The sequence below is a fragment of the Chaetura pelagica genome, unplaced genomic scaffold, assembly GCF_000747805.2.
Source record: "Chaetura pelagica isolate M959 unplaced genomic scaffold, ChaPel_1.0 scaffold48, whole genome shotgun sequence".
Classification (NCBI taxonomy): domain Eukaryota; kingdom Metazoa; phylum Chordata; class Aves; order Apodiformes; family Apodidae; genus Chaetura; species Chaetura pelagica.
Window position 1 is genome coordinate 4,172,187 of NW_009954241.1, and position 23,533 is coordinate 4,195,719.

The following is a 23,533-nucleotide window of genomic DNA, read 5'->3' on the forward strand; positions in this document are numbered from 1 at the left end:
GGTGCGGCAGCAGCGCGCCTGTGGTGCGGGGCGGGTGCGGGACGCGGAGGGCAGAGGTGCCACCCGCACCCCGCGGGGTGCACAGCTCCGGGACACCCTCACTCCGTGTGTCGGGGCACAAGGTGCCCACCTGCCCCTGCGCTGGCGGGACACAGCCAGTGCCTGGCCCTGCAGCCCCAGCAGGATGGGGAATCTTAAGGTGGCAAAGTGGAAATTCGGGAGGTTTTTTTCGGTCTGGGGTGTCTGAGGAGAACAAGAAGGCAGGTGGTTGTGGTAACATTTTCTGTTGGCTTCCTGTTTTATTAGCATCCTCTGGTGGAGTTCAGGCCTTCAAATTTGGCCAAAAGAGAACAGCGGGAGCAGGACCAGGTCAGGGGCTGCCCTGGCTGGTGGCTGTAGCAGCACAAAGTCCTCAGACTGGGTATTTGCAGGATATTTAATAAAACCGTGCAGTAAGGGCCTCTTCCCCAGTTGCAGGAGGGCTTATGTCTCTTGACTGTTTCTGCATGTGTAACAAGACAGTGACTGGGGTTTTATATGTGTTATAAATCAGCAGCTTTAATTCCCCAAGTCTTCTACCTAAGCTGTTTTCTATCTGAACGGGTATTGTCAAAATTAGGCCTTTCTGCGTTCTGACGCTGAGGCATAAAGCAAGGCTACTGCAGGTGTTTGGAGGGTTTACAAGGCCTCTCAGCCTTGTAGTGCAGCCACCATCCTCCTACAGAGCCATTTTGAGTTTGTTGCACCCAGCTCTCTGTGGCCAACGGTGGCGAAGTGGCCAGTGAGGGGAGAGCCCTCCATGGGGTGGATGGCCAAACCACACATGGGGTGGATCCACCAGAGTCCTTATGCCAGTGGCATACGGATTTGAGGCTTATGTCTGTTTTGCTGCATTTCCTCTTTTCTTAAATCGCTAAGAGCAATTCAATGTTCAGAATTAGGCTGTTTTTTTTTTTTATTGTTTGTTTTTTTTTCAACTACGTGCAAATAATACATTATTTAAGGCTCAGGTGACACTTTATGGCGGGTTTTACTGCTTGAGTAACATTTAGCAGTGCATGAGGAGGAGGTGGGTAGGGAAGGGGCTGAGGAACGCTGTTGTCCAGTGGTAATTAGGTGTGTCAGCAGTTGGAAACCAGAAGAACATACTGATGAAGTTCGTAACAGTTTAGGAAGGAGCATAATGCAAGTAAAGTAGCTTGAAGAAAGCCTGTTCAAATACCTTCATTTTTCATGTGAATCTTAGGTACAACAGTTCAGCTTTCTCTGAAGAACTGTCAAATATTAGAGCTGGGCCTGGATGTAGTTCAAGCCCAGGCCCTAGGAGTGAGTGCTCTCAGCAGGAGATGATTTAGGGCTCAGAACACAACTTTAACTCAATCGACATGATCCTGCACATCTCTGTCTCAGAAAGATAAGCTCTTCCTATTTATTAAAGGGGAGTCTCAGCAGCACCAGACGTTAAGTTATGTATATTGTTTTAGGGACCATTTTGCACTTGCATTTTGGATCAAATAAAGTGGTGAAGTTCAGCACGATCACTCAAACCTAGGAGACCTCTCTCCTCTGAGACCTCAAACCACAGAGCTATAGTATCAGTCTTCCTTACACCCCAGAATCTTTGCAGTTCTTTGTGAGCCAGGATCCCTTCTCCAACACGAGGGAGTGTCTACTGTCTTTCAACCAGGTGTCTGGTGCCTGGGTGCATCATCTGAGATGGTCAATACTGGTTTGGCCTCCCTCACTTGCATCCTTTGTATGTCCCACAGCAAGTGTTACAAACACTATGCTACTACAGAAAAGCAGCTTCCACCACCAGGTTGTTACTTGTAGGGATTATACTCTTACACTCCCCAGGTTTGCTAGCTGCTGCCCAGTTTCTACCTTTGGCAGGTTAAAACAGCAGGTAGGTGCTTTTTTTTTTTTTTTTCTTCAGCCTGCATCTGAACTACAAGTAGGCATGGAATTTCAAAGCAAAATTCCCCCCTTTTTAGGTGCTTAAATCCTGATATCCTGATTTAAGCAATATGCAGGAAGGAATTAAAGACAAGGTTGCATCTGAAGCTGCTGGAGAGAAGGTAGTGTAATATGGTCTGGCAGCTTAGGAGGAAATAAAATACAGAAAAGTACTTTGGACTTTAGAACATCTGGGTTTTGTTCACATTGAGGTTAGTCAAGAAAGCTCCCAAGGGAAGAAAATAGGAAGAAAAATCCTTAAAGATCTCATGAATTCCACTTAAGAACAATGACAGAATCTGGAGGGCATATATGTTCCTAACAAAAATAATACTAGGCAAAGAAGGTGGAAACCAGTACCACTGAATGGCAGTGCTGGAGAGCAAATAAGAATCCTTCCAAATATGAAAATCTAATTTTAGGTTTCCAATACATTGGTTTATTAATTAACATAAAGACTAGATGAAAATGAAATTCAAAGGAAATATGGTGGACTGCAAACAGCTAAAGGTATAAAATAGGAACTCTTCAGGTTGTCAGTCAGAAGGGAAGGAATAATTAATTGTTATTTCAGAAACTGCATCACTGACAATTAAAGGCAGACATTAAAGAAGATAAAGGCATTGCTGAGAATATAAATTATTTCTTTGCATCACTCTTCAGAACAGAGAATATCAGAGCAATACCTACTGGGACTTGCTCTTTTCTGGTAATCAAGATGTGTCAGAAGAAGAGCTGGAACAAATCGATAATTTAAAAAGCAGCAAATCATCAGCTCCAGATGGTAGATTGCAAAGTTCTGAAGGAGCTTAGGATGAAATAGTTGATCTGCAGCAAAAATATGCCTTCCCTAATGAAAAACATCTATTTCATTGGAGAAGTGGAGGGTAACAATTATACCCAAAGTTAAAAAGGGGACTGAGATAAATTGAGGAAGCACACACTCCCTTTACCCAGACATACATTTCTGTTTTATGAACTGGTTGAAAACAGAATATAAAGTAGGGGGAGGGAAATGGTAAAAAGGAAGGTGTGATTATATGATCTAAAGAGCAAGATGTCTGCATAGAAAAATCATGCCTCATCATTAATCTGTTGTAACTCCAACTGGGCCCGTCTTGTCATGGACAAAGAAACAATCACAGTAATTTAGATAAACCTCAAACGTCCTTTGGTCTATGTAGGATACTATGAAACAAAGAGAGAGAAGCTTGCTGCACATCTCTTGGCTAATGTGATCGTATCAGGCTGCATATCCAAAAAGCCCTGATCATCCTTGGCATCTGCACACTGCATCAGTCCCATGACTTCTGCTGCTCTGTGATGGGGTTATCCCACCTATGTGTACCATGCTCTGCTTTCAGCTACCCTGAGAGGTGAAAAACCAAGAAAGGGTCTGTTTCTAGCCTCTGTGACAGGTTAGCAGGAAGTTGTTTCTGTGCATCTGTTAGGTTCACAAGTCTGAAAAGGTGAATATTGTTGAGCGAGCTGACACACTGCTGTGAGATTTTAAGTCCTACAAAGTTTGTAAAGGCCGTTGTGAGGAACTGCAGGGGAGCAGAAAGTAGGAGCTGAGGAGCATCAGTGGCCACTGTGGTGGGAGCTGTTCCTGTGGGTAGCACCAAGATAGACATTTTATGGTGGATGCATACATAAAGAAAGAAAAGAATTAAGAAAAAAGTTAAGACCCTCCAACTTGTTAGGCAAAGCCAGGGGCTGGCTGGCTGAATCCTCTTTACCACTGTCAGTGTCACTCACCAGAGGTATGTGTAGTACTTTTTTTTTTTTTTTTTTTTTTTTTTAAGTGCAGAGAACCCAGAGCTTCCAGTGAAGACAGTGAGTGGATTTTGGTATGTGTCTGTTTATGTAATCAAACAAACAAAATTACTCCAAAGACCCAGTGCTTGAAATCGCTAAGACACACAAAAGATATCTTAAATTAGCTAACAGGAGCAATTTGTTATTGGGGAAATAGAAAATAAACATGGCAAGGAATCTAACTTCAGGAGAAGAAAGAAGAGGAAATGTATTAATCCCCTCTGCCCCAGTTCAGTGCATGAATCAGTTAGATACAGTTTTAATGTCAGCATTGTTTAACAGTATCCCTTTGTGTTTGTAGTCGATACTCTGTATGAGCTTGAGAATCCATATCTATACCCTTAAAAATATGAGGTTTTTCTATCTTAATTCTATGCAAATTGGTATTCTATGTGGCCTCCTCATTGTATTCTTTGTTCCCATGTACTGCTTCAAAGGTACCCACATGCTTCCATGCTGCCAGAGAAGGCTGACAAAATGCCCATATTACCTAGGAAAAAATATCTCAGTAGGATTCTGTGGAACAGTTTAAAAAAAAAAATTAAACAAACAAACCAAACATTAAGAAATATTTCATGCCCAGAACCTTTGTTAGTTGAAATTAGCAGTTTTCATAAACTTCAACCAGTGGTTCTTTGCTCTTTTAGTCAGACAACAGAACTACTATCAGTCCTCCTCCATTTCTTCTGATCTTTACTTCCATATATTCTCTCATTCCTCTGATCTCCCCTTCCTTGCCTCCCTCTCCCCGGTGTGTGATGTTGCTATTGCTCATCTTCTATATCTGCTCCTGTTTCCTCGTGGTGTTGTCTGCTCACAGCTGTACTGACTCTGGTGCCCAGCGAGAGTCAATTATACCAGCAAAGCTAATTAGAAGGCATAAGATGCTATGCCTCACTCTTGAGATCTGTATGTGTCAAAATTGCTGTGTGCTCTGCTGATCAGGAAATAAAAATGTTTTTATGTTACTATATTAAGATTATATAACACTATATAACTATATTATGTTACTATAGTAACATTAAGTGATATGAACTAAAAATAAAATCAATAAATATTTAAAGGCTTCTGGAATAACCCTGCTGATTTTCTCTCTGCTCTGTGCTGTGTAATTGTTTTTGTATCAGTAAGCTCCAGTATACAGCACGTCTAGTGCTTCACTGGGTGTTTGGTAGGGAACAGCATCAGCCACCAGATGCTTGGAGAAGTGCTATATTTATGGGTGATAAACTGGATTGTAGATTTTAGAAAGGATGTATTTCAACTTTTGCTTTAAATTTTCTATGCAGTCATAGAGGGAGAAAAGGGTGATGCAGAGGTGCCCAGGGCACTTCTAAGTGAGCTAGTTGAGAGGCAAAATGAGTCCAGTCATGGCAATGTGGAGCAGAGCAGCACGGCTGATTCACTCAGGTCCCCAGAAGTCCAGAGGGTCCCACTGTTCAGCTTTTCCAGTGCTGTTTCCTACAGGAAAAGTCTCCTCTCTCTAATGCTGTGGGACTCTGTGGCTTATGTCATCACACAGTAATTCAGCTGCTTGACAAGACAGTTTGAGGCTATACAGGTTTATGAGCCTTCCAGATGCAAGATCCACAGTGGAGTTGAATTGCTCATACTTCAGGGTCAGTAGATTTGGGTCCTTCTTTTCCATTTATGAGAACACCCACACAGTCAGAGCTCAAGACAACTAAGACACTACCAAAAACATGAACCACAAGAGTTCCATAATCAGTGCTTCTTTAAAACTGGGTTGCATGTCTGAGTCTCAGACCAACATGCAATGATCTCTTCTAAGATGTCCTAGTTGTGAATGTTTGGCTGGGTTCCATTTAGCAGAAAAAGATAATAATGTTTTCTGATCACCCCACCAGAATAAGACGAATTGTAGCTATGCAATTTGTTATATTTTTTTGTTTTCTTTCCACCCCTTCATTGTTCAAGGTAGGACCTTTGAGTTGGTGGACAAGTTGTTTTTCATTTTTACCTCCCAGAAAACTGGAGTGGGAGAATGGAACTTTACATCTTCTGTCTAGGTGTAATTGCTATATAGTTTTCTACTTGGAGAAGCCAAAGTTAAAAGAAAATTAAAGCAAATGTTTCTCAGACTTGGTGTATTATTTTGTCTGGTCATTTACTGTGAATTTTTTTTCTGGAACTGCTGAGTTCAGCTGAAACTTTAGGTGCTTGGCTGCTTTGAAAATCACACCCAGGATTTCCAAGTCCAGACAAAGAGCCTTGATGGTTTGTATAGTAATTCTGGCACTGAGGATGAAATAGAAGCTCCCCTTTCAGAGAGACCCACTTATTTCAGCTACTTCAGGGGTTATAAGTGCTGACACTTTGCTGTTTAAAGTCCTTTCCATTTTGAGGTAAGATGACTTCCACCAAGAAGTTCAGTCCTCGAGTTCAGCACAAAATCATGCAGTCTCAAATATGACACTGAATTTGGGCCCCCTCTAAATTATTGTTTAACACTTCATTTTTCTTCTGGAGTGTGCATGATGGAGCTCTACAACATCTCCTCTAAACACTGCTGGGAGCTGGTATCCTGAGAGGAGAACAGGAACCTATCATCTTGAATTTTATCAGGTAGACAAATCCTTGTTTTGCTGTATTGATAGCTGGGTTCTATTCACTGTCCTGCTTTGACTAGAATTTCAAATGCTGAAGCCAATCTGATCACTGTAATTTTACTTTCTGTTTTTATAGTTCTGCTTCTAGCTGACCACACTCTGTTGCCATCTTGTTTTCTCAGTTTTGATGTCTCCATTTAGATCTTCTGAAAACAAGTTTACCCTATTCTGGCATGCAAAATATTCCCAGCATGTCCTGGAGACTGGTTTCTTGGTACCTACTTGACTTTTAGATCACCTCCTGAAGGATGGAGGTATAGAACTATAATTGGTTTCTCAGAGTTGATTTTCTCCTCCAATTAGTCGACTGCAGAAGAGTGATTCACTCACTTAACTCCAGATTGGTTTGTGAGATTGAAGAACCGTTACTTGCACTCATATTTTAAGTGGCTCCTACCACTGCTTTATAAACAGGCAGTTGAATGATAATGTTTGGACTCAAATTAGCTATTTTCTTTACCACATTGAAGTGTAGCTGAAAGTATCATAAGTTTGGTGTAACCGTAAAGAAAGTGATTTACTGATTTGCAAAACATATGCCTCACTGGAGGAGTGCATTATTTTTATTACCATGATAACACAAGCCTGTAAGCTTTCTGATGAAATTCAAAGAGGCACTGGCATTCTCTTCTGTTTGTGACTAGGGCAGAGCAAACAGTTCAGGAGGAGACCTTGACTTCTTACAGCAGCTTGTACAGGGACCCTGGTCGGGATGCCAGAGCAGGAGTTGAGAGACTCTTCAGGCTTTGTTACTGACTCTACTGGAGATGCTTCCTCCAGGGCTCAGGTTCTGTTTCCTGTTACATTAATGAGTTAACCTAATTTTTTAATCAATGAACTAACACTGATTAACCCACTGAGTAGGGTTTGCCCTTCAGCCTGTTTCTACAGCACCAATGACAAACGGCCAGTGAAGCTATGTTTGTCTGTGCTGTCTCTGTGTCCTTGGGAAAATGGGCTGTGTGTGGTGGGATATATGGGCTAAAAAGCACTGTGCTGTGGTGCTGCTGTGTCACAACTGGCATGTAAAACCTGGGTAGGTTTTAACGTGAGAATTAGGCAAACATTGGCATCTACATGGAGGTGTCTATATGTGAAGCAGCTGTCTGTGCTCTGATTATAGACAATTATGGTCAGTCAGTACTACCAGAAGGATCTAGAGAGGTGTGCAGACAGCAGGGGCTCAGTTCCATTGCTTAAATTTAGGTGTCTGGTACCATTTGAGATGGCCTGAAGTAAGTGGGACATCCACAGAGAGCTGAAGATTTGCCACAGGAATTTTGCTGTTCTGGGTTGGCATCTGCAGGCCACACTGGACATCTCCAGCTGTTGATTTACACAGTCAAACTCAACTGTCTCCATGGGGGTGAGCTGAATTGCTCACAAGGGTCTGCTTTCTCTGTAAGCAAAATCTCCCAGTGATGGCAACCTGGACACATTGCTTGCATGTAGATTCCTGGATGGAGGCATCTTTACCTCCAACTGAATCCACTTCCTTATTACTAAACATACAGATCCAACCCCTGTAGACATTTAAGTATGTAGGTAAGCAGCTCCAGAGGGCCATCTATTCAGCCTATTTTTGATACCTGTTTTAGGATTAAATGAATTGCCTCCTAAAAGTGCCTTTTATCAAACTGACTAGAGGAAAACTAGGCATATTTGCTGTTTAACTTTCAGGTTAAGAAAGTAAAAAGCATCCTACATTCATTTCATATGTAAACCTTTTAACTCCACTGACCTAGAAATTTCTTCAGTTACCTACTGAAGAGCCATGTGGGAGTCCTTGTCATGATATTCTCAACCTCAGGAGCACCTTGAATATTTCTGAATTTTGCAAAATGAAATTGACTTAAAGATAGCTGGAACTGAGCTAAGCGTACGGTTTCCCTTCTTCAGATGAAACTTTACACCTTTGTAGCCCAAAAAAGTCTGTGGAAATGAGCACACTTCTTTGCTGTGTTTCCCTGGACAATTCCAGCATTCAGTGCTCCACGTGGTGGTTTCTTATCTCATGCCCCTATTTTCCACTTTTTTGAAAGATGAAAAGACCACAACTTCACTAAGGTTGGTCTGGGATAAATACAAATTATGATGGTTGCTGTGGGACTGACAAGGGAATTTTAGTGTGGGAGGAATAATATTTTCAAATTAAGGTTGGCTGACCCTGTTGCTCTTTATAGACATGTCTCATTTGGAAGATTAAGTAAATTATATGGTGAAAGTTTTAAAAGGAGGTGGGAGGGGGAAAACTGGGACAACTGAAAAAGTGCAGCAACAATGAATGTCTGAAAAGTGCCACAGAGGCTGTATAAATCCACAATTAATTGATCACCGTGGGGACACGGGGAAGTGAAAGTCCCTGCAAAGTAACAGGTAAATCCTCAGTGGGTGTAAACTGAGTTAACTCCAGTGGGATTAATTCCGATTATACCAATAAGAATCAAACTCTCACCAGTGTAAGCTGATGGCTTTAGTGAGAAGGTCATAGTGTCTGCTTGATATATCATTAAACAATATTATTTTGCCTCCACACTTGTCCAGAATGCAATGCTCTGCAGGTGCTTTGATTAATTTATCCTTTTATCCATATATAGATGATGAGAATGACTGGAAAGTTAAATGAATCCCACATATTTATTATTGATTTACATATACATAAAAATGCACATTTCTTTATTGAGTACATAGAGCTATTGGGATGAAGGAGTCAAGTAGATCCTGTCAGCTAGCACTTACCTCATGGTCACTATTCTGTGCTTAGATTAATCTAGAAGGATGTATGTATTTGTATGGACTTCTAAGGAAACCAAGCAAAAACATGACACTGACAATTTGCTGCCTATATTCCTCTGGTGCCTGAATGATCTTACAAGGTGTAATGAAAAGAGAATCACAACAAATACAATGCCAGGAACAGTGCCAGGCTGTTGAAGTCCAGCACTGGCAGGGAATTTGTGCAAGAGCTCTCTGGAAAAAGCAAGAATGGAGTCAAGATTTGAGGGTCTCAGCTCTACCCCATAAAGCCAAGGCTCTCTGTAGCAGAGTCATCTAGACAGTCCAGATTTTCTTTTGCATGTGCCAGCCATTGTTGTCAGGAGTGCTGTCTATTAAAGCTATGGTCAAGATTTCTGTGCAAATACACTGATTCCACCACTACTTGGTAGACTGGATATTTGCTAGGTTAATAGGGTATGATTGCAGCATGAGCTCATAGCTGAGCTCCTCTCGTCTGGGACCACTGCACTTCTGAGCTTGTGTCCAGTTGAGGAGCACTGTCTGGTCTGATGCCATGTGGGGAGGTAGCCTAGCACCCAGTGGTCAACCACACATGGAGATGGGCCCAGGATTGTGCAGTGTAGCAGAAAATGTGATCCTGCTGATGAATTCATTCCATTTTTTTCCTTTCTCCCCTTCCATGTCTGTGCCTCCCTAAGCTCAGCCCTCTGTACCCTTTGTTTTGTTGTTTTATAAACCAGCACAAATATCTCTTACTTGCAAATTTCCATAGGCAGAATTGGATTAAAATAGACCAGAAATAAAGTACCTCTGCCTTCACATTCACTTTGACCACTTCTTCTAATTCTTTGAGTCAATTTTACCAAGGCTTCACTCCTCCAGATGCTGTGACAGCTTTCATACGTCAGTGCAAGGCTCAGGCAACCTCATCAATCAGTCATCCTGCCTCAGGGCCTCAGCAGGCGTTTGCTGGAAGGAGAGATTTTGCTTAGGGTAGGCTGGTGGGAAGAACAGTCTATGTTGACAGTGGAACTGGAGGAAAATCATGGCCTCGTGCACTTTGGGGGTGGCTAGCTGTCACTAGGAAACATCATCCCTCTTTTGGAATAATAGATTTGTCAAGCGAACCCGCCTTTGCTATTAGTTTGGAGCATGGCAGGGAAATAAACTCTCCTATGTAGAAGACACTGCTTGTCCTTCACACGTAAGTCAGGGCTATGGCTTCTGGGCTCTCACTAAACACCTCCTTTTCTCTGTACTTTTCCATCTCATCTGTTACAGTTTTGTGGTCTTAAGTTTTTTTAAGCATTTTTGTAAAAAATAAATTTATTAATTGCACAAATGCTTGGTGGAGAGAAAGGCTCATGTCAAAAGGTTTGGGTTCAATTTGGATGAGTGCCTGAAATATAGCTTTGAACCAGTAGCCATATTTGAATTTATAAATACTAATATCCACCTGAGATTATGGTCCAGAGCAAGACCAAGTCTTTTATTCTGCTCAGGTTTCTCATCTCTGCTTATCATCATAGCAAATGAGCACTTTTCAGGCAAGCAACAAGTGGCATGACTAACAACCATGCAGCTCTTATTCCTTCTTCCCAGCAGTTTTGGTGAGGACTGCCAAGGTCTGGCCATTCAGGCCAAGGACATAGAAAAACATTTGATATTTTTGAGGATACTTGCAAAATGTAATAAAAATCATCTTTGTTTGGGAATTTGTCTGCTCTTGGCTGGCCCAGGTTAATCAAATGCAGGGTGTGGGTTCAGCATCCTTTCTGTTGCCCAAAGCCACGAAGTGAATGAGAGTCTGTAACAAAGTGTTTAGCCAAAGAAGCTGGTGCCCAGGAACGGAGTGATCAAATCAGATAAATTAGAGTCTGAAAACAGCTAAAAACATGACAATAGGACAGGAATAACACTTTAGTTAAAGTTGTGGGAAAAGGCTCATGCATTAAAAAAATTAGGAATTTACATTCTCTTGCCACCTGAGTAGAAAAACATTATTTGATTTAGTACTGACATTGAATGGATAAGAGAAACACTGCATTTGGGACTGAGTATGTGATAAAAGTTAGGAAACTCAGAGGGGATTTTTTCTTACTATTTGGTAGGACCATAGGTAGAAGTGTCTGTGGTGCTGTGCTGTGTCAGCAAATGTGTCCTCTCAGTCTGCTGTTCCCTGCATGCATGTTTTCAAGTGCATTGGCGAACTCCTGTTCCAACACAGACAAAGTCCTGCTGTAATCTCTTGGAAACAGTCTGTCTGGGTGGACTTAGGAATTTTCAGCTTGTGGTAAGGCTAGAAATGTCACCAAGGCAGGGCATTCTGTGCTAGTTGGACATGTCTGTTTCCAGTGTCAAGAAAGACAAGACAGGCAAAATGTCCTATACTCACTGCGTCTGAGCACAGGTCTGAGGATATCCAGCAATGATTGTAGTTTGAAGAAACTCTTCTTTCACCTGCAAAAGATAAGCAATATTATGAGCTGCTTTTTTTAACCAGCCATGATAAATACTGTTACTATTTAATACTTGTATTGAATCTCAGGTAATTGCTAAAATGCTAAACTGCTGTCTCAACTTATCCAGATGCAATTAATAATATTGACCATTCTACCTTGACCTTGAGAGTAAATGACTGTTTTTTTCCTTTAGTTGTCTTGATGAACAGTACTTTCTACATGCCTACTTACAATTTTGTTAGGCTGTCAGATCACAGGTTCTGATCCTGCAGATACTGAAAGTCAAGGAGCACTTGCTGCAATGGTTGTTCCTTTGGGATCAATAAGGCTTAATACATCCATGCTGAGAAAAAAAAGTACTTTTTTAACAGGATTTGGCCCAAGGGAAGTCTACACAAATGTTTGTGTATGAGTCATATTACTTGAAATCTGGGTGGGATACATGGGTAAAGATTTGAGACTTCTAAATCTCGGACTAATTTTCTCCATCTAATAATGGTTCTTTTTTTTTTCTTTTTTTTTCTTTTTTTTTTTTCTTTTTTCCCCCTGAAGTCTTTCCTGAAGCAAACACCCTCGCTAAGGCACAAAACAGAGAGATAATTGAAATAATGTATTTGTCTCATCTCATTTGAAGGGACCTTTAGAGGTTATTTTGCTCTAGGTAGTCTGATTAACATCTTTTTCCCAGTTGGCCTTGAATAAACTGAATAATTCAGTTATGGTTACCTTGTATTTATAGGCTGTCCTGCTTACCTAATCCTTATCTTATTAGTATTATCTTTTAATGAATAATCAGTACTATTCTTGTTTTGTATTACATTTCTCTCTTTAACTCCTATTTTCTATTGATATTCCTACCAGAAAGACCAAAACTACCAACAAGGCTGGAAAAGGAGAATTTAGAAAACAGGGATCTGAGTCTCTGAAGCACTTTATTATCTGCTGCAGAGAAAAAGCAAATCTGGAATGTCTGGATTGGCACTACCAACCCAAAACCTGGCATCACTGAGAAAGGCTTTGCAGAGCTGTATTATGCAAGAGACACACAGAGGAGTTTTGGGGAAGAAATATGCCTCTTCACATCAGTTTTCTCACATCAGCCGGCCTTTCTCACACTAACGGCCTTTGGAGTAGCAGTATGTGGGAATGATGTGCTGATAATCTCACTGCTCCTTTGGTAGAGCAAATGGAGCATGTTGTCCCATAATAGTAACCACCCAGCACTTCTCTAACACTCATTTCTCTCCCCCGTAGACACATATAAACACCCTCCTTCCTTTGAACAACTGGCATAGTCTGAAGACACCTTATCTCTGTTGAAAGCATCTTGACAAACTATTCAAACAGTGCTTCCTCCCTGCCTTTGTACTTACTTATCCTCTCCCGTTGCACCCTCAGCTAAAGCAGATTATTGCAAAATCCATTTAAAAAGCACAGCAGTTTTATACTGAAAGATATCTAGAGGGCAGCAAATCCAGAGGGAAATCTCATCCTTCAGTGCAAACGGAACCTCCTCTTTTATTTCATTTCTGAAAAATCAAGCACAGACTTACATAAAGCCTTTTTTCGCCTCTACACAAAGCAGCAACAATAATAGATATCTCTATAAGGTTGAGATATAATCATACCTGGGAGCAAATTTCTAATTTCATTAAAGCTTACTGTGGTGGGCAAAGACTCTGAAGTTCAGGTGTGAGTTAAGAAGAAACTGCTCGGCCATCCATAATCCTATCTGAAAGCAAATGTATTTTTAGAGTACTGCTGTGTGACATGGAATGCTCCTGAGTTATTTGTGCATAACCATGATTGATGTGGAGGATATATTCAATTCAGTATTAATATTGTGCTACTGCTTGTAATGTTGTCATTCTTCTGTGTTTGGCCAAATAGTAGCTGGGCTCAAATTAACTCATAACAATAGAAACGAAGGCTTCTGTTTCATCTTATTTTATTGTATTGTGCATTCTTCAGCACATTTTAAAACCTTTTGGGAAGCTTTTCTACAATTACAGCTACCGAATTTCATCGCCAACATTTAAGGAGTACAGAAATAGGGATGTCAGAAACCTCTTTCTCATCATCTTACATCTTTATACTTGAGGTTTGGAGTTTGACCATCAAGACGTTTTCAGAATGCTTAAAAATATAAATCATAGTTTTTAATGATTCCATGCAAAAGTTTTGAATTTTACTCTATATTTGAAGATTTTTCACTTTAATTGTATATGGAAAAAATGATATTTGCATGTTGAGAGGTGCAATTAGAGGCAAATCAGTGCAAGTTTGTATGGACTCTGGTAGTAACAAGAAGGAGAACCTAACAAGCTCTTCTGAGCATGCTAGGGAATGCTGATGCCTGACTAGGGAAGCCATGCTGAGTGCCTCGAGATGTGTGCCCCAGAACATGGCCAGTACAACTATTCCATTTGAATTTCACCTTTTGTCCACTCCAGCTGCAAGCACAGTTAAAGATGCCCAGGGAGCATCCCTGCATGTGGAAGCCCAGCTTCTGTTTCAGCCCGCTAGGAGGGACATCTCCTATTCCTCAATTTCTGAAGCTGCAAAATGGGTTTAATCAACTTGCCTCTGTTGGTTTGATGTTTGCTTTTGTATCTACAGATGAAAAATGTGATATGAGAACTGTGGGTGGTTGTTATTATCAAGGGGCAACATATTTGCATGGAAATAGGATAGGATGTAGGCAAGAAAGAGGAGGATTGGGTCTGTTCTGATGAGTTTTTGTGCTGGAGAGCATGCCTGGAATGAGAAGGATTTATGTGGCGCCCTGTCAGCGTGTATGGCAAAGGCTATACCACAGCACAGAGAATTCCATGAAATTTGCATGTCCTTCGATGTTCAAACCCATTTTCCTGTCTCATACATGTGGTGACTTTGAACAACTGTCACTACAATACTTTAAAATATCAGGGAGTTTTTATCACTAGAATAGTCAGTTGTTACTGAATATACAAAAGGCAGCAATTTCCTTAAATGCCTGCTATGTCTGAATAACCAGATGTTTCTTCTGCAGAAGGGAAGATTTGCTTTCTTCCTCCAGCTTTACTATGGTATTCCTTTGTTTCAGGTAACTATTTGCAGTATGAACACTCAGTGATTTTCCAAAGCATCTACAAGTTGTGAGGTGCTGCTTAAGAATAGCACACTGCTGAAACACTCTGGCCTGCTACTGTTTGGTGGTGATAGATAAGTGCTTTTGTTTGGTTTTCTTTTATTTCCTTTTTAAAAGATGTTTAATTTACATGCTTCAGGCATTAGGCACTGGCACTGGCAAATTCATCAGCCTTTCCTGCCTACGAAAGGAGGGTCAGTCTGGCCATCCAGGAGCTGCAGGAGCAGACAGAGGCTTCATAGCCGGAGTACAGGTCAGTGGTTTCTGCAGGCAGAGGTCAGATGTTTTCTGGCTGGGGTGAGAAATGCTTGTAAATAGGAAAAGGGTGCCACAGCCAGGGATCTCACACAGGAAGGGACAGATTTACTAAGAAGAATTAAGAGGAGCAGTGTACGAGCAAATGGAATTTTTCATCTTATAATATGGAGTTAGTTGCCTCTTTTTTTTAAATTCCTTTTTTTCCTGTAAAAGTCCTTTACATAGGTTTAGTCATCCTTGAGCACAGCTGCTCCATCTATACAGCAGTTGCCAGATGATTACCTCTTTAATGTTTTCACTGAGTACTTTGCTGGTTAACCTCCTTAACTGGAGAGCTGCTTATTGATATTTATGTCTTGTCAGCATAGAGGTTCATTAAGCATTGGTAAATGACATGTTTTCATATCTGCTGACACTAGAAATGCAATATGATCAATTGCAAATTGACTTTAGTGCAGCAATAGAGTGCATTTAACACACATCAGTGGATCATTTGTACAAACAGAGCTGAATTTTTATGGCTGTTTATGTCTCTCTAATATCCAAGTATAAATTCTCCCAAGTCAAGCAATTCTTAGTAAAACAAAATACAAAACTCAGTCCAACAAGTGATCATGTGTCCCAGGCCAACTCTTGGCAGAGGCAGTTATGGATGGCAGGATGTTGGTGATGAAACAGCCCTGATTGCCTCACCCTTCTCAGGAGGCAGAGATGGACGGAGGCATCTCTTGCAGGCATTTTCTTACCCTCCTTGGGCTGTACCTGGGGCAGCTCTACAGGGCTCTCCCCTGCTTGGTGGCTTACCAGCACCACCCTTTCCCTGCCTGGTCCTCCTCCATCAGGAGGGTAGCAGTGAATCTGATGGTCAGCCCTGGGGAAGAGGATGCTGGGGTTGGAGGGCAGGGCTCTGAAACCTGCCCTGCTGCATGCAGAGACAGGGTATCCATTCCCATAGCACTGTCAGGCACTGGGAATCTCCTCCGGTGTGGAGGCTTGGGGTGGTCATCATCCATACTTGTGCTTTGATCTCCTCTCCAGCATAAGCTCTGACCCTGTGTTGAAGGCAGCAAAACAGCAGCTGTGTCCCCACACAGTGCCTCGTGCCCAAAGCTGTGTGCGTGGGCAGGAGTTTTGCTCGTTGTCCCTCACTGTTCCTCATCCTGTTTCATTCTGCCCAAATTTCTAGGAGCTATTGTTGTTTTGTATCTGAGACTGCTCTCTCCTTTTAACAAATGTGCTTAGGGGGGAGCAGGTCATCTTCACATCTGCACCCCTTTCTTCAGAAATATGTCTCAGTAGCAGAGGTAAGATTGTAACTCTACAGATCCAGGTAGATTCCATGATACAGGATTGCCATCAGAGCTAGGAAAAGCATATATTTACCTTAAAAAAAAATAATAATAAATTTTTAAAGCACAGGTCTTCTTTAGAAAACATAATCAGGTTTCAATTTAACAAAACACTGTAAAACAAAAGAAGGCCATGAAAGTATGAAGGTAGGTGGTAGCGCCAGGTACATCCAGTGCTAATTTACCATGCCAGGGCATATCTCCTGTAGAGTTAGATTATTGTTTTTCTTTACTGCTCTCTTACACATTGTTGCATATATGAGATTCCTCACCAGTAACTGAGAAAAAGTGGAGAGGATTTACTCTTATTAAATCCATTATTTTATGTACTGGAGGGAAAACAATAATGGCTTGTGTTGAAATCTCTTTAGGAAGAAAGTAAGATCTTGACATTGTTTTAATGGGGGCATCCTTGGTAACTTACAATCTATACGCAAGTCGAAACAGCTTGAAACTCATCTGAAGTATCATGGCTTTTAGCTTATGCTTTTCTTCTGTTGGAATATTTGCAATATGCTCTTGGCTTTATGTCATAGAATCATAGAATGGTTAAGGTTGGAAGAGACCTTAAAGATAATTTGATTCCAACCTCCCTTCTATGAGCAGGGACACCTTGCTCAAGACCAGGTTGAAACAAAGCTCATTCAACCTGGTCTTGAACACGTCCAGGGAGAGGGCTTCCACAGCCTCCCTGGACAACCTATTCCAGCACCTTACTACCCTAATGGTGAAGAATTTCTTCCCAATATCTAACCTAAATCTACCCTCTTTCAGTTTTAAGCCATTACCCCTTGTTGGATCACTGCCCTCTCTGGTGAAAAGCCCCTCCCCAGCCCCTTCAGGTACTGGAAGGTGCTAGAAGGTCCCCCTGCAGCCTTCTTTTCTCCAGGCTGAACAGCCTCAACTCTCTCAGCCTGTCTTTATAGCAGAGCTGCTCCAGCCTTTTAATCAACAGCTTTCCAACAGCTTCATGTATTTCCTGAGCTGAGGGCACCAGAGCTGTACACAGCACTCCAGGTGGGGGCTCAGCAGGGAAGAGTAGAGGGGCAGAATCACCTCCCTGGCCCTGCTGACCACACTTCTTTTGATGCAGCTCATGAAGAGCTTCTCATCTGCTACCACCCCCAAGTCCTTCTCCTCAGGACTGCTCACATTCCATTCTCTCCCAGCCTGTGTTATATACTTGTTAACTTTTTTTGTTTTGCTTTACAAAAATGAAATTAAACTTCAGATTTTCTCTTCTGTATAGAAATAACAAGAGCTTCCAATCTTATCTCTTTGGTTATTGACCTTCATGAAGAAAACTTTCAGTGCTGATTACAATTATTTCTGATTATAAAAACTGCCTAATTATAATTATTCTCACGAATATCCACAATCTCATTTGCTTATGTGCAGCTGAACTGCTGGTTGTGTCTGTTTGCTCTCTGTGGATCAAACCACGTGAAACAGCATTGTTTCAGCACCGTTATAACAGAATGCTAAATTACTATTATGGCTCCCTAACAAAATGGCTTTGATGTAAGATTCCAATATCCTTATTTTGTTACAGAGCTATAATCCTAGTTTAGTGTTCTGCTATTCACAGCACTGAGCTGGTATTGATGGACTTATTAGGAGTACAGCCATGGAGTACATGAGGAGGTAGAGTTCAACAGATGAAGGCAAATTTCAGTCCAAGTTTAAGACTGCAAGCTGGAGCTGATGGCAGAGCCAGTGATTTCAACATTGGTTATCAACATGCTGATTGTCCCCAAACCTTTTTCGCAACTCCATCATTTTTTAGCACAGTGCAGGGCCAGCTTCTGCCCCAGGGAAATTGTGTCTGAACAAAGTATATTTTAAAAAAAGATGGAAAAAACCGCTGTACCCACTGGTTACAAAATTGGAATTTTTGTTTAAGGAAAAGAATGACTGACATGTAGAAGATTAGAAAGGTGAAGAAAAGGGGGCTGTCTAGGGACATTTGAATATCTACACAAAAAGTGATGGGATTCTACTTGACTCTTGAAAATTTAACGAAACACAAGTAAGTATGAACAACATTTGGAAGGAAAGCGGGAAGAGAGAACAACTGCCCTATGTGTTTTCAGGACACACGTACATTCCTTCTAGCATTCACCACGAGGGACAGTATGTAAAAATATAGTATGCACTGAGCTAGTAATAACCAAATAATTTGAGATCACGGGGGATTCTTACAATTTTCCTTTCCTTTCTTAAAATCAATTAGAAAGTAATTTTATTTCAAGAATGAAGTTGCTTGAAAGATCAGGAAAATGGCTAAGCAGAGAATGTATAAATAACTAGCTCTGGATGATGGTGCCCACTAACAATAAATGCAAGAAAACAAGATCCCAGAGCTCTTTAAACTGCCAGAGACCTGCTAGAACCAGATGTTCTCAGAGGACTGCAGACTCCATTTCTGCTGTTCCTGCTGTCGAAATAGCAGAGCCTCTGCCAGGCTGTAAGATAAGAAGATCCCTTTCCTTCTGGCTGCCTCCAGAGCTGGGACAGAGCTGTGGGGGATTTTCAAATGGAGGAAACCACCACTGAGATCCTCTGCAGAAACCATAACAGTCCAGATATGGTGTGGGGGCAGAGATCTGTCATTCCTTGGCTTGGCGAGTGTGTTTGGAGGCTGGTGCCCATCCCAGAGCTGTATCCAGGCTGTGGGCAGAGCTGCTTGCCCAGCCAGAGGTGCAGGATGACACAGAGCAGGAGGCACAGGAGGCTGCAGTCCCACTCTGCACGGCTCCTCTGGTTTTGGCAGACATCAATCTGAGTTTCAAAGTTGCACATAGCTGCAAGGATAAGGAAAAAAATTGATGAGAATTTCATTAAGGAGAATAGATTTATTGACTGTCTAGACTAAAATTAGTTTTGTATTCACACTTCAAAAGTTTTAATTAAAGTTTACACTCATACATCTAGCCATTCCCTGGTTAGTTTTATGAAAACATTAACCTTGACATTTTGAAACTTTTTTCCTTTCATTTAGTCTCTCATTTAAAGTTGTTTTCATTGTCTGTTGTTTAGTGATTCCCTTGGCCCACTTACAAAACCCAAGCCCTTTGAAGAGCGACAACTCAGCACATGGTGGCTGCTCCCAGCACAGTGTTCAATTCTCAGTTCAAGCCAAGCAGTGGAGCTCTACTTCTGTGATACTGCACCAGCATGACAACAGGTTTTGCAGAAAGTGATGTAAAATTTGCCATTGCACTTGCACAATGTACTTGTGACATCAACATGCTGGTGCCTTCACAGCTTGTAGGGCCCAGGGACCAGCAGAGGATGTGGGGTCCCCCCTCACCTTGCTGCCTAGGGCAAGCTGCTCCTGTTGTCCCTCCTGTCATCATGTACATACACAAGTCCCATATCTCCCAGTGCAGTCTGCCTCTCTGGAAGGTGCTCTAGCTCCTGCAGAGGAGGTCCTAAGCAGTTCCTAGTAGCTTCTGCCCTGTGCAGCATGCAAGGATGCTCTGACAATTCCGCATGTTGACACGAAAAATCCAAGTTCAGCTGTATTAGAGAAATGCCCCAGATCACTTAAGAACTGTTCCATCTCTCTAAAGATATTTAGGCAAAAATGTAAGCCGTATAGGTTTGTTGTGCTGCAGGTGGGTGCTGTGAAAGTCATGATGGAATCTTTCCATGGCTCACACTACTTCAATACTTCTTGAAAGTCCAAGTCTTTCAGTTTTACTGATGTATTTCTTCTGAGGTGTTTTTCTCGGCAAAGCTGCTGTGTTTATTAATTCACTGGAGATTACAAAGTGCTGAGGAAGGGCATTTGGGTGTCAACAGCAGCACTCTGATAGACAAGCAGGGAGAGAGGGAAGTTGTAAACATTTCCAGGGAGACAGAGGAACTCATCAACTCTGAAACTGAAGAGCCCTCACCTCTGCATCCCTACCTTATGACTGCATTGTGTTGAGGAATTGCCATTCTAGCCCCACTGACTGAATGGGAGAAGCTGGCCTTTCAGTTTTGCCAGAAAAGGGGAAAATGAAGGGTCTTGGGTGTTGTGTGAAAAAACAGAGAAAAAGGCTAAGCTGATGTGGGAGGCTGGAAACATTGCTGGTAGGAGCTGCCAGAGGACAGAATTGGCTGCAGAGAAGCTAGGAATGTAGATAGTGCATTTGTGACCATCTAGGACCAACCTTTCCTATAAAAGCTGCCTGCATGTCCTTCTGCTTCTCTTTCAAGTATTGTCCAGTATGTTGATGACTGGAAAAATCAAGTGCATTCTCCTGTCCCAATTTTGGGAGGTCAAGCTGAGAGCACAGAGTTGCCTGCTCTTAGCAAAGATAACTTTCTAACTTAAGTGTGAATCAGAAACTTAAAAGAAGAGTGATGTTTTATGAAGTTAAGCATAACCAAAAAGATGCAAGATTCTGCCTCATGTAAGGCTGAGGAGAAAAGGTTGGGACTGCATTTTTAATCTTATTTGGGAATCTAGATCCCCAAGACAGGCAATGTACATCTTTGTGAGCCTGAGGAAGCACTGGGGAGAGTTTGTGATCTGTGTCACTGCTTCCCTCCTAGAGGTAGTGACATGTTTGTGGCAAGAAAATGGCTGCTGTTCCTGGGGCGGGGAGAGGCAGTAGAATCAGAGGAACCAAACAAATTCCACTTTTATAAACTTTATTTCCTTAATAGCGAATAGATCTCTCTCTTTACATAAAGTAAGTAGCTGAGGATTAACTAACCAATAACAAATGTAGGGTTTTCATATTGACATTAGGGTTTAGAGAAATCTGATTAAGGAAGAACGGGGCTTGAGATAAAATAGACATGACAATTAAATTGATAATTAAGGAGACACCCTTGGGAATCCCCAAATGGAAATCCTCATTGGTTTCTTCTGGCACTGAGAGAGAAAAACACAGGTCAACAAACTCACAAGCACTATGTTAGGGAAAAAAGTAAGTTCTGGTCAGGTGAAAATCCTAAATCAAAAGGAGTTTGGAAGAAGGAGAAATGTCTAAGGTTGTTTATAACTGAACTTCACGAGCATGGATGTTATTCCCTGAGGACACAGTTATATTGATAATTTCAACAATTAAATTTAAAGGGAAAAACCCCCAAACAACCCAGAAGAACAGGATACACTAAGGTATCAATCAATTATTTGCTCAGCCATGCAAAGGAAAAGACTGTCCATAAGGATCCTGATTAATTCTGCAGCATCTTGAGGTAATGACCTGTGTCAGAAATGTGACTTTTTCTTTAAAATGAAAATATTTTTAGTACCTCCAAAAGTTAATGGTACTAATTTACTACTAACACTTTATTTTTTATTATCAGATTTTTAATATTATACAAATCTGATCTGTTTTCTCATGTTGGTTTCTTTTTCTCATTTCATCTACATTACATTCAAAATTTGACTTGATAAGCCATCATTTCAACACATGTGACCCCCATTGACAAGAATATTGATTTTGTTTTAAAGGACCTGGCCTGGCCTTTAAGTTTCCAGTATCTGATTCCCATCCCTGACACAAACTTTATATATATATGATCTTGAACAGAGGCCTTAATTTTTTCTGTCTCATTTGCCTCTTTGTAAAACCTGACTTTTGGTCAGAGAGTTCCTGAACGGTACTTTGCCCTTGAATAAGAGAACTACTGTTTTGTGCCAGTTGCTGGGTTCTCTTTTCATGCCATCAGTTGTTTTTTCTTCCAATAATAGAATAAAGGTCAGAAAATGCTGATTCTAAATTGCAGTTGTGAATACAAACACATCAATTCATTACGTGACTCCCTCTTCTGCAGAAACCTCTCCTCATAAAGTCAAAATTGAGGCCAAAATCTCTCAGGAAAGAGCAACTAGTCTTGGCCCATTGTTCAGCTCTTTTCCAGGCCAAGCAATTTTTTTGCTACTGAATTATTTATTAGGAGGAGCATCAGCTTTAATCATCAGAGGAGCATTAGAATCCAACAGGACTTTGATTACATATTTAAAGTGTTTACTAGTGTGCATGAGCATGTTCATTTAAAGCCTTTAGAGAATGAGCTTTTCATTACGAATTCAAGTGAGGTTTACCCTCGCTGTTTTTTAATTTTCCAGACTGAAAATTTATTTTCTTGGCTTTTTTTTTTGCCCTGAGTATGTGGCCTTTTGTTTTGTGCTCAAGTGAGAGGTTTTCCACAGTACAAGTTTTTCTTATGTGAACATGGTGTGTGTGAGTGCTATTTTTTGTTTCTAATTTATCCATGTTAGAGCACGGGAAAAAATCCCACTGAGGCAAAGCTCTTCCTGTTGAAGACTACAGTGTAGTGGCTGCAGCGTTTTTGGAATATTATCCTATTATGCTTGAGAAGCATTTAATAGCATGATGCTGGATGTCTTGCTCATTAAATCTCTCTCATAGCTATTCCACTCCTGATGCAATCAAAGCTAAACTGCTCTAATGCTTCCTCATAGCTATTAACATTTAAAAAACTTATGCTTTAAACAGTTCCTTCACCTTTCTTCAAGATTTTCGGAATCTCCTTTTTGGATTACTTCTCAGAAGCAAAGACAATGAAATATTTATGAAGATTTCTTGGAAAACTGGAGGCAGGATTTATTAATAGTGAAAAGTCATTAGTGATGCTGTTGTTCTCAACTGATAAGCAGTTTTATGCCTAGTTATGGTTTGTTTTTTACTTTTTTTTTTTTCAAGATGGCATAGATTGCTGCTTCACACTGTCAAAAACCCTTCCCTGGCACCTGAACTGGCAGGAGTCTTAATCCTTTGTGTTCAGACTTAAAAGCTGAACCTCCTGACCTGTGCCTATAAAGTCAGCTCTGCTTGTATCATCTAAGGCAAAACAATTTCTTGTTTATGTTGTCTGCTCTTTACATGTTTCATTCCCAAGACTACTTGATTGTCCAAAACTGACTTATCTTTTGAGGGCTAGCATCTTTGTGCCAATGCCTCACAGAAGTATCACTATGCCCTGTGTCCTGGCATTGACTTCCCTCTGTCCCAGAACAGCAGAGCAGTCCATGATCCAGCACTTCCATGGGTCTGTGATATGATTCAGATTGGGTGTATTATCATAGAATCATAGAATCATAGAATCTTAGGGGCTGGAAGGGACCTCGAGAGATCATCTAGTCCAACCCCCCTGCCAGAGCATTATGATTATGCTGGGGTTGAAATAGATGGGTTTTGTTATTGGTGGGGTGGTGGGCAG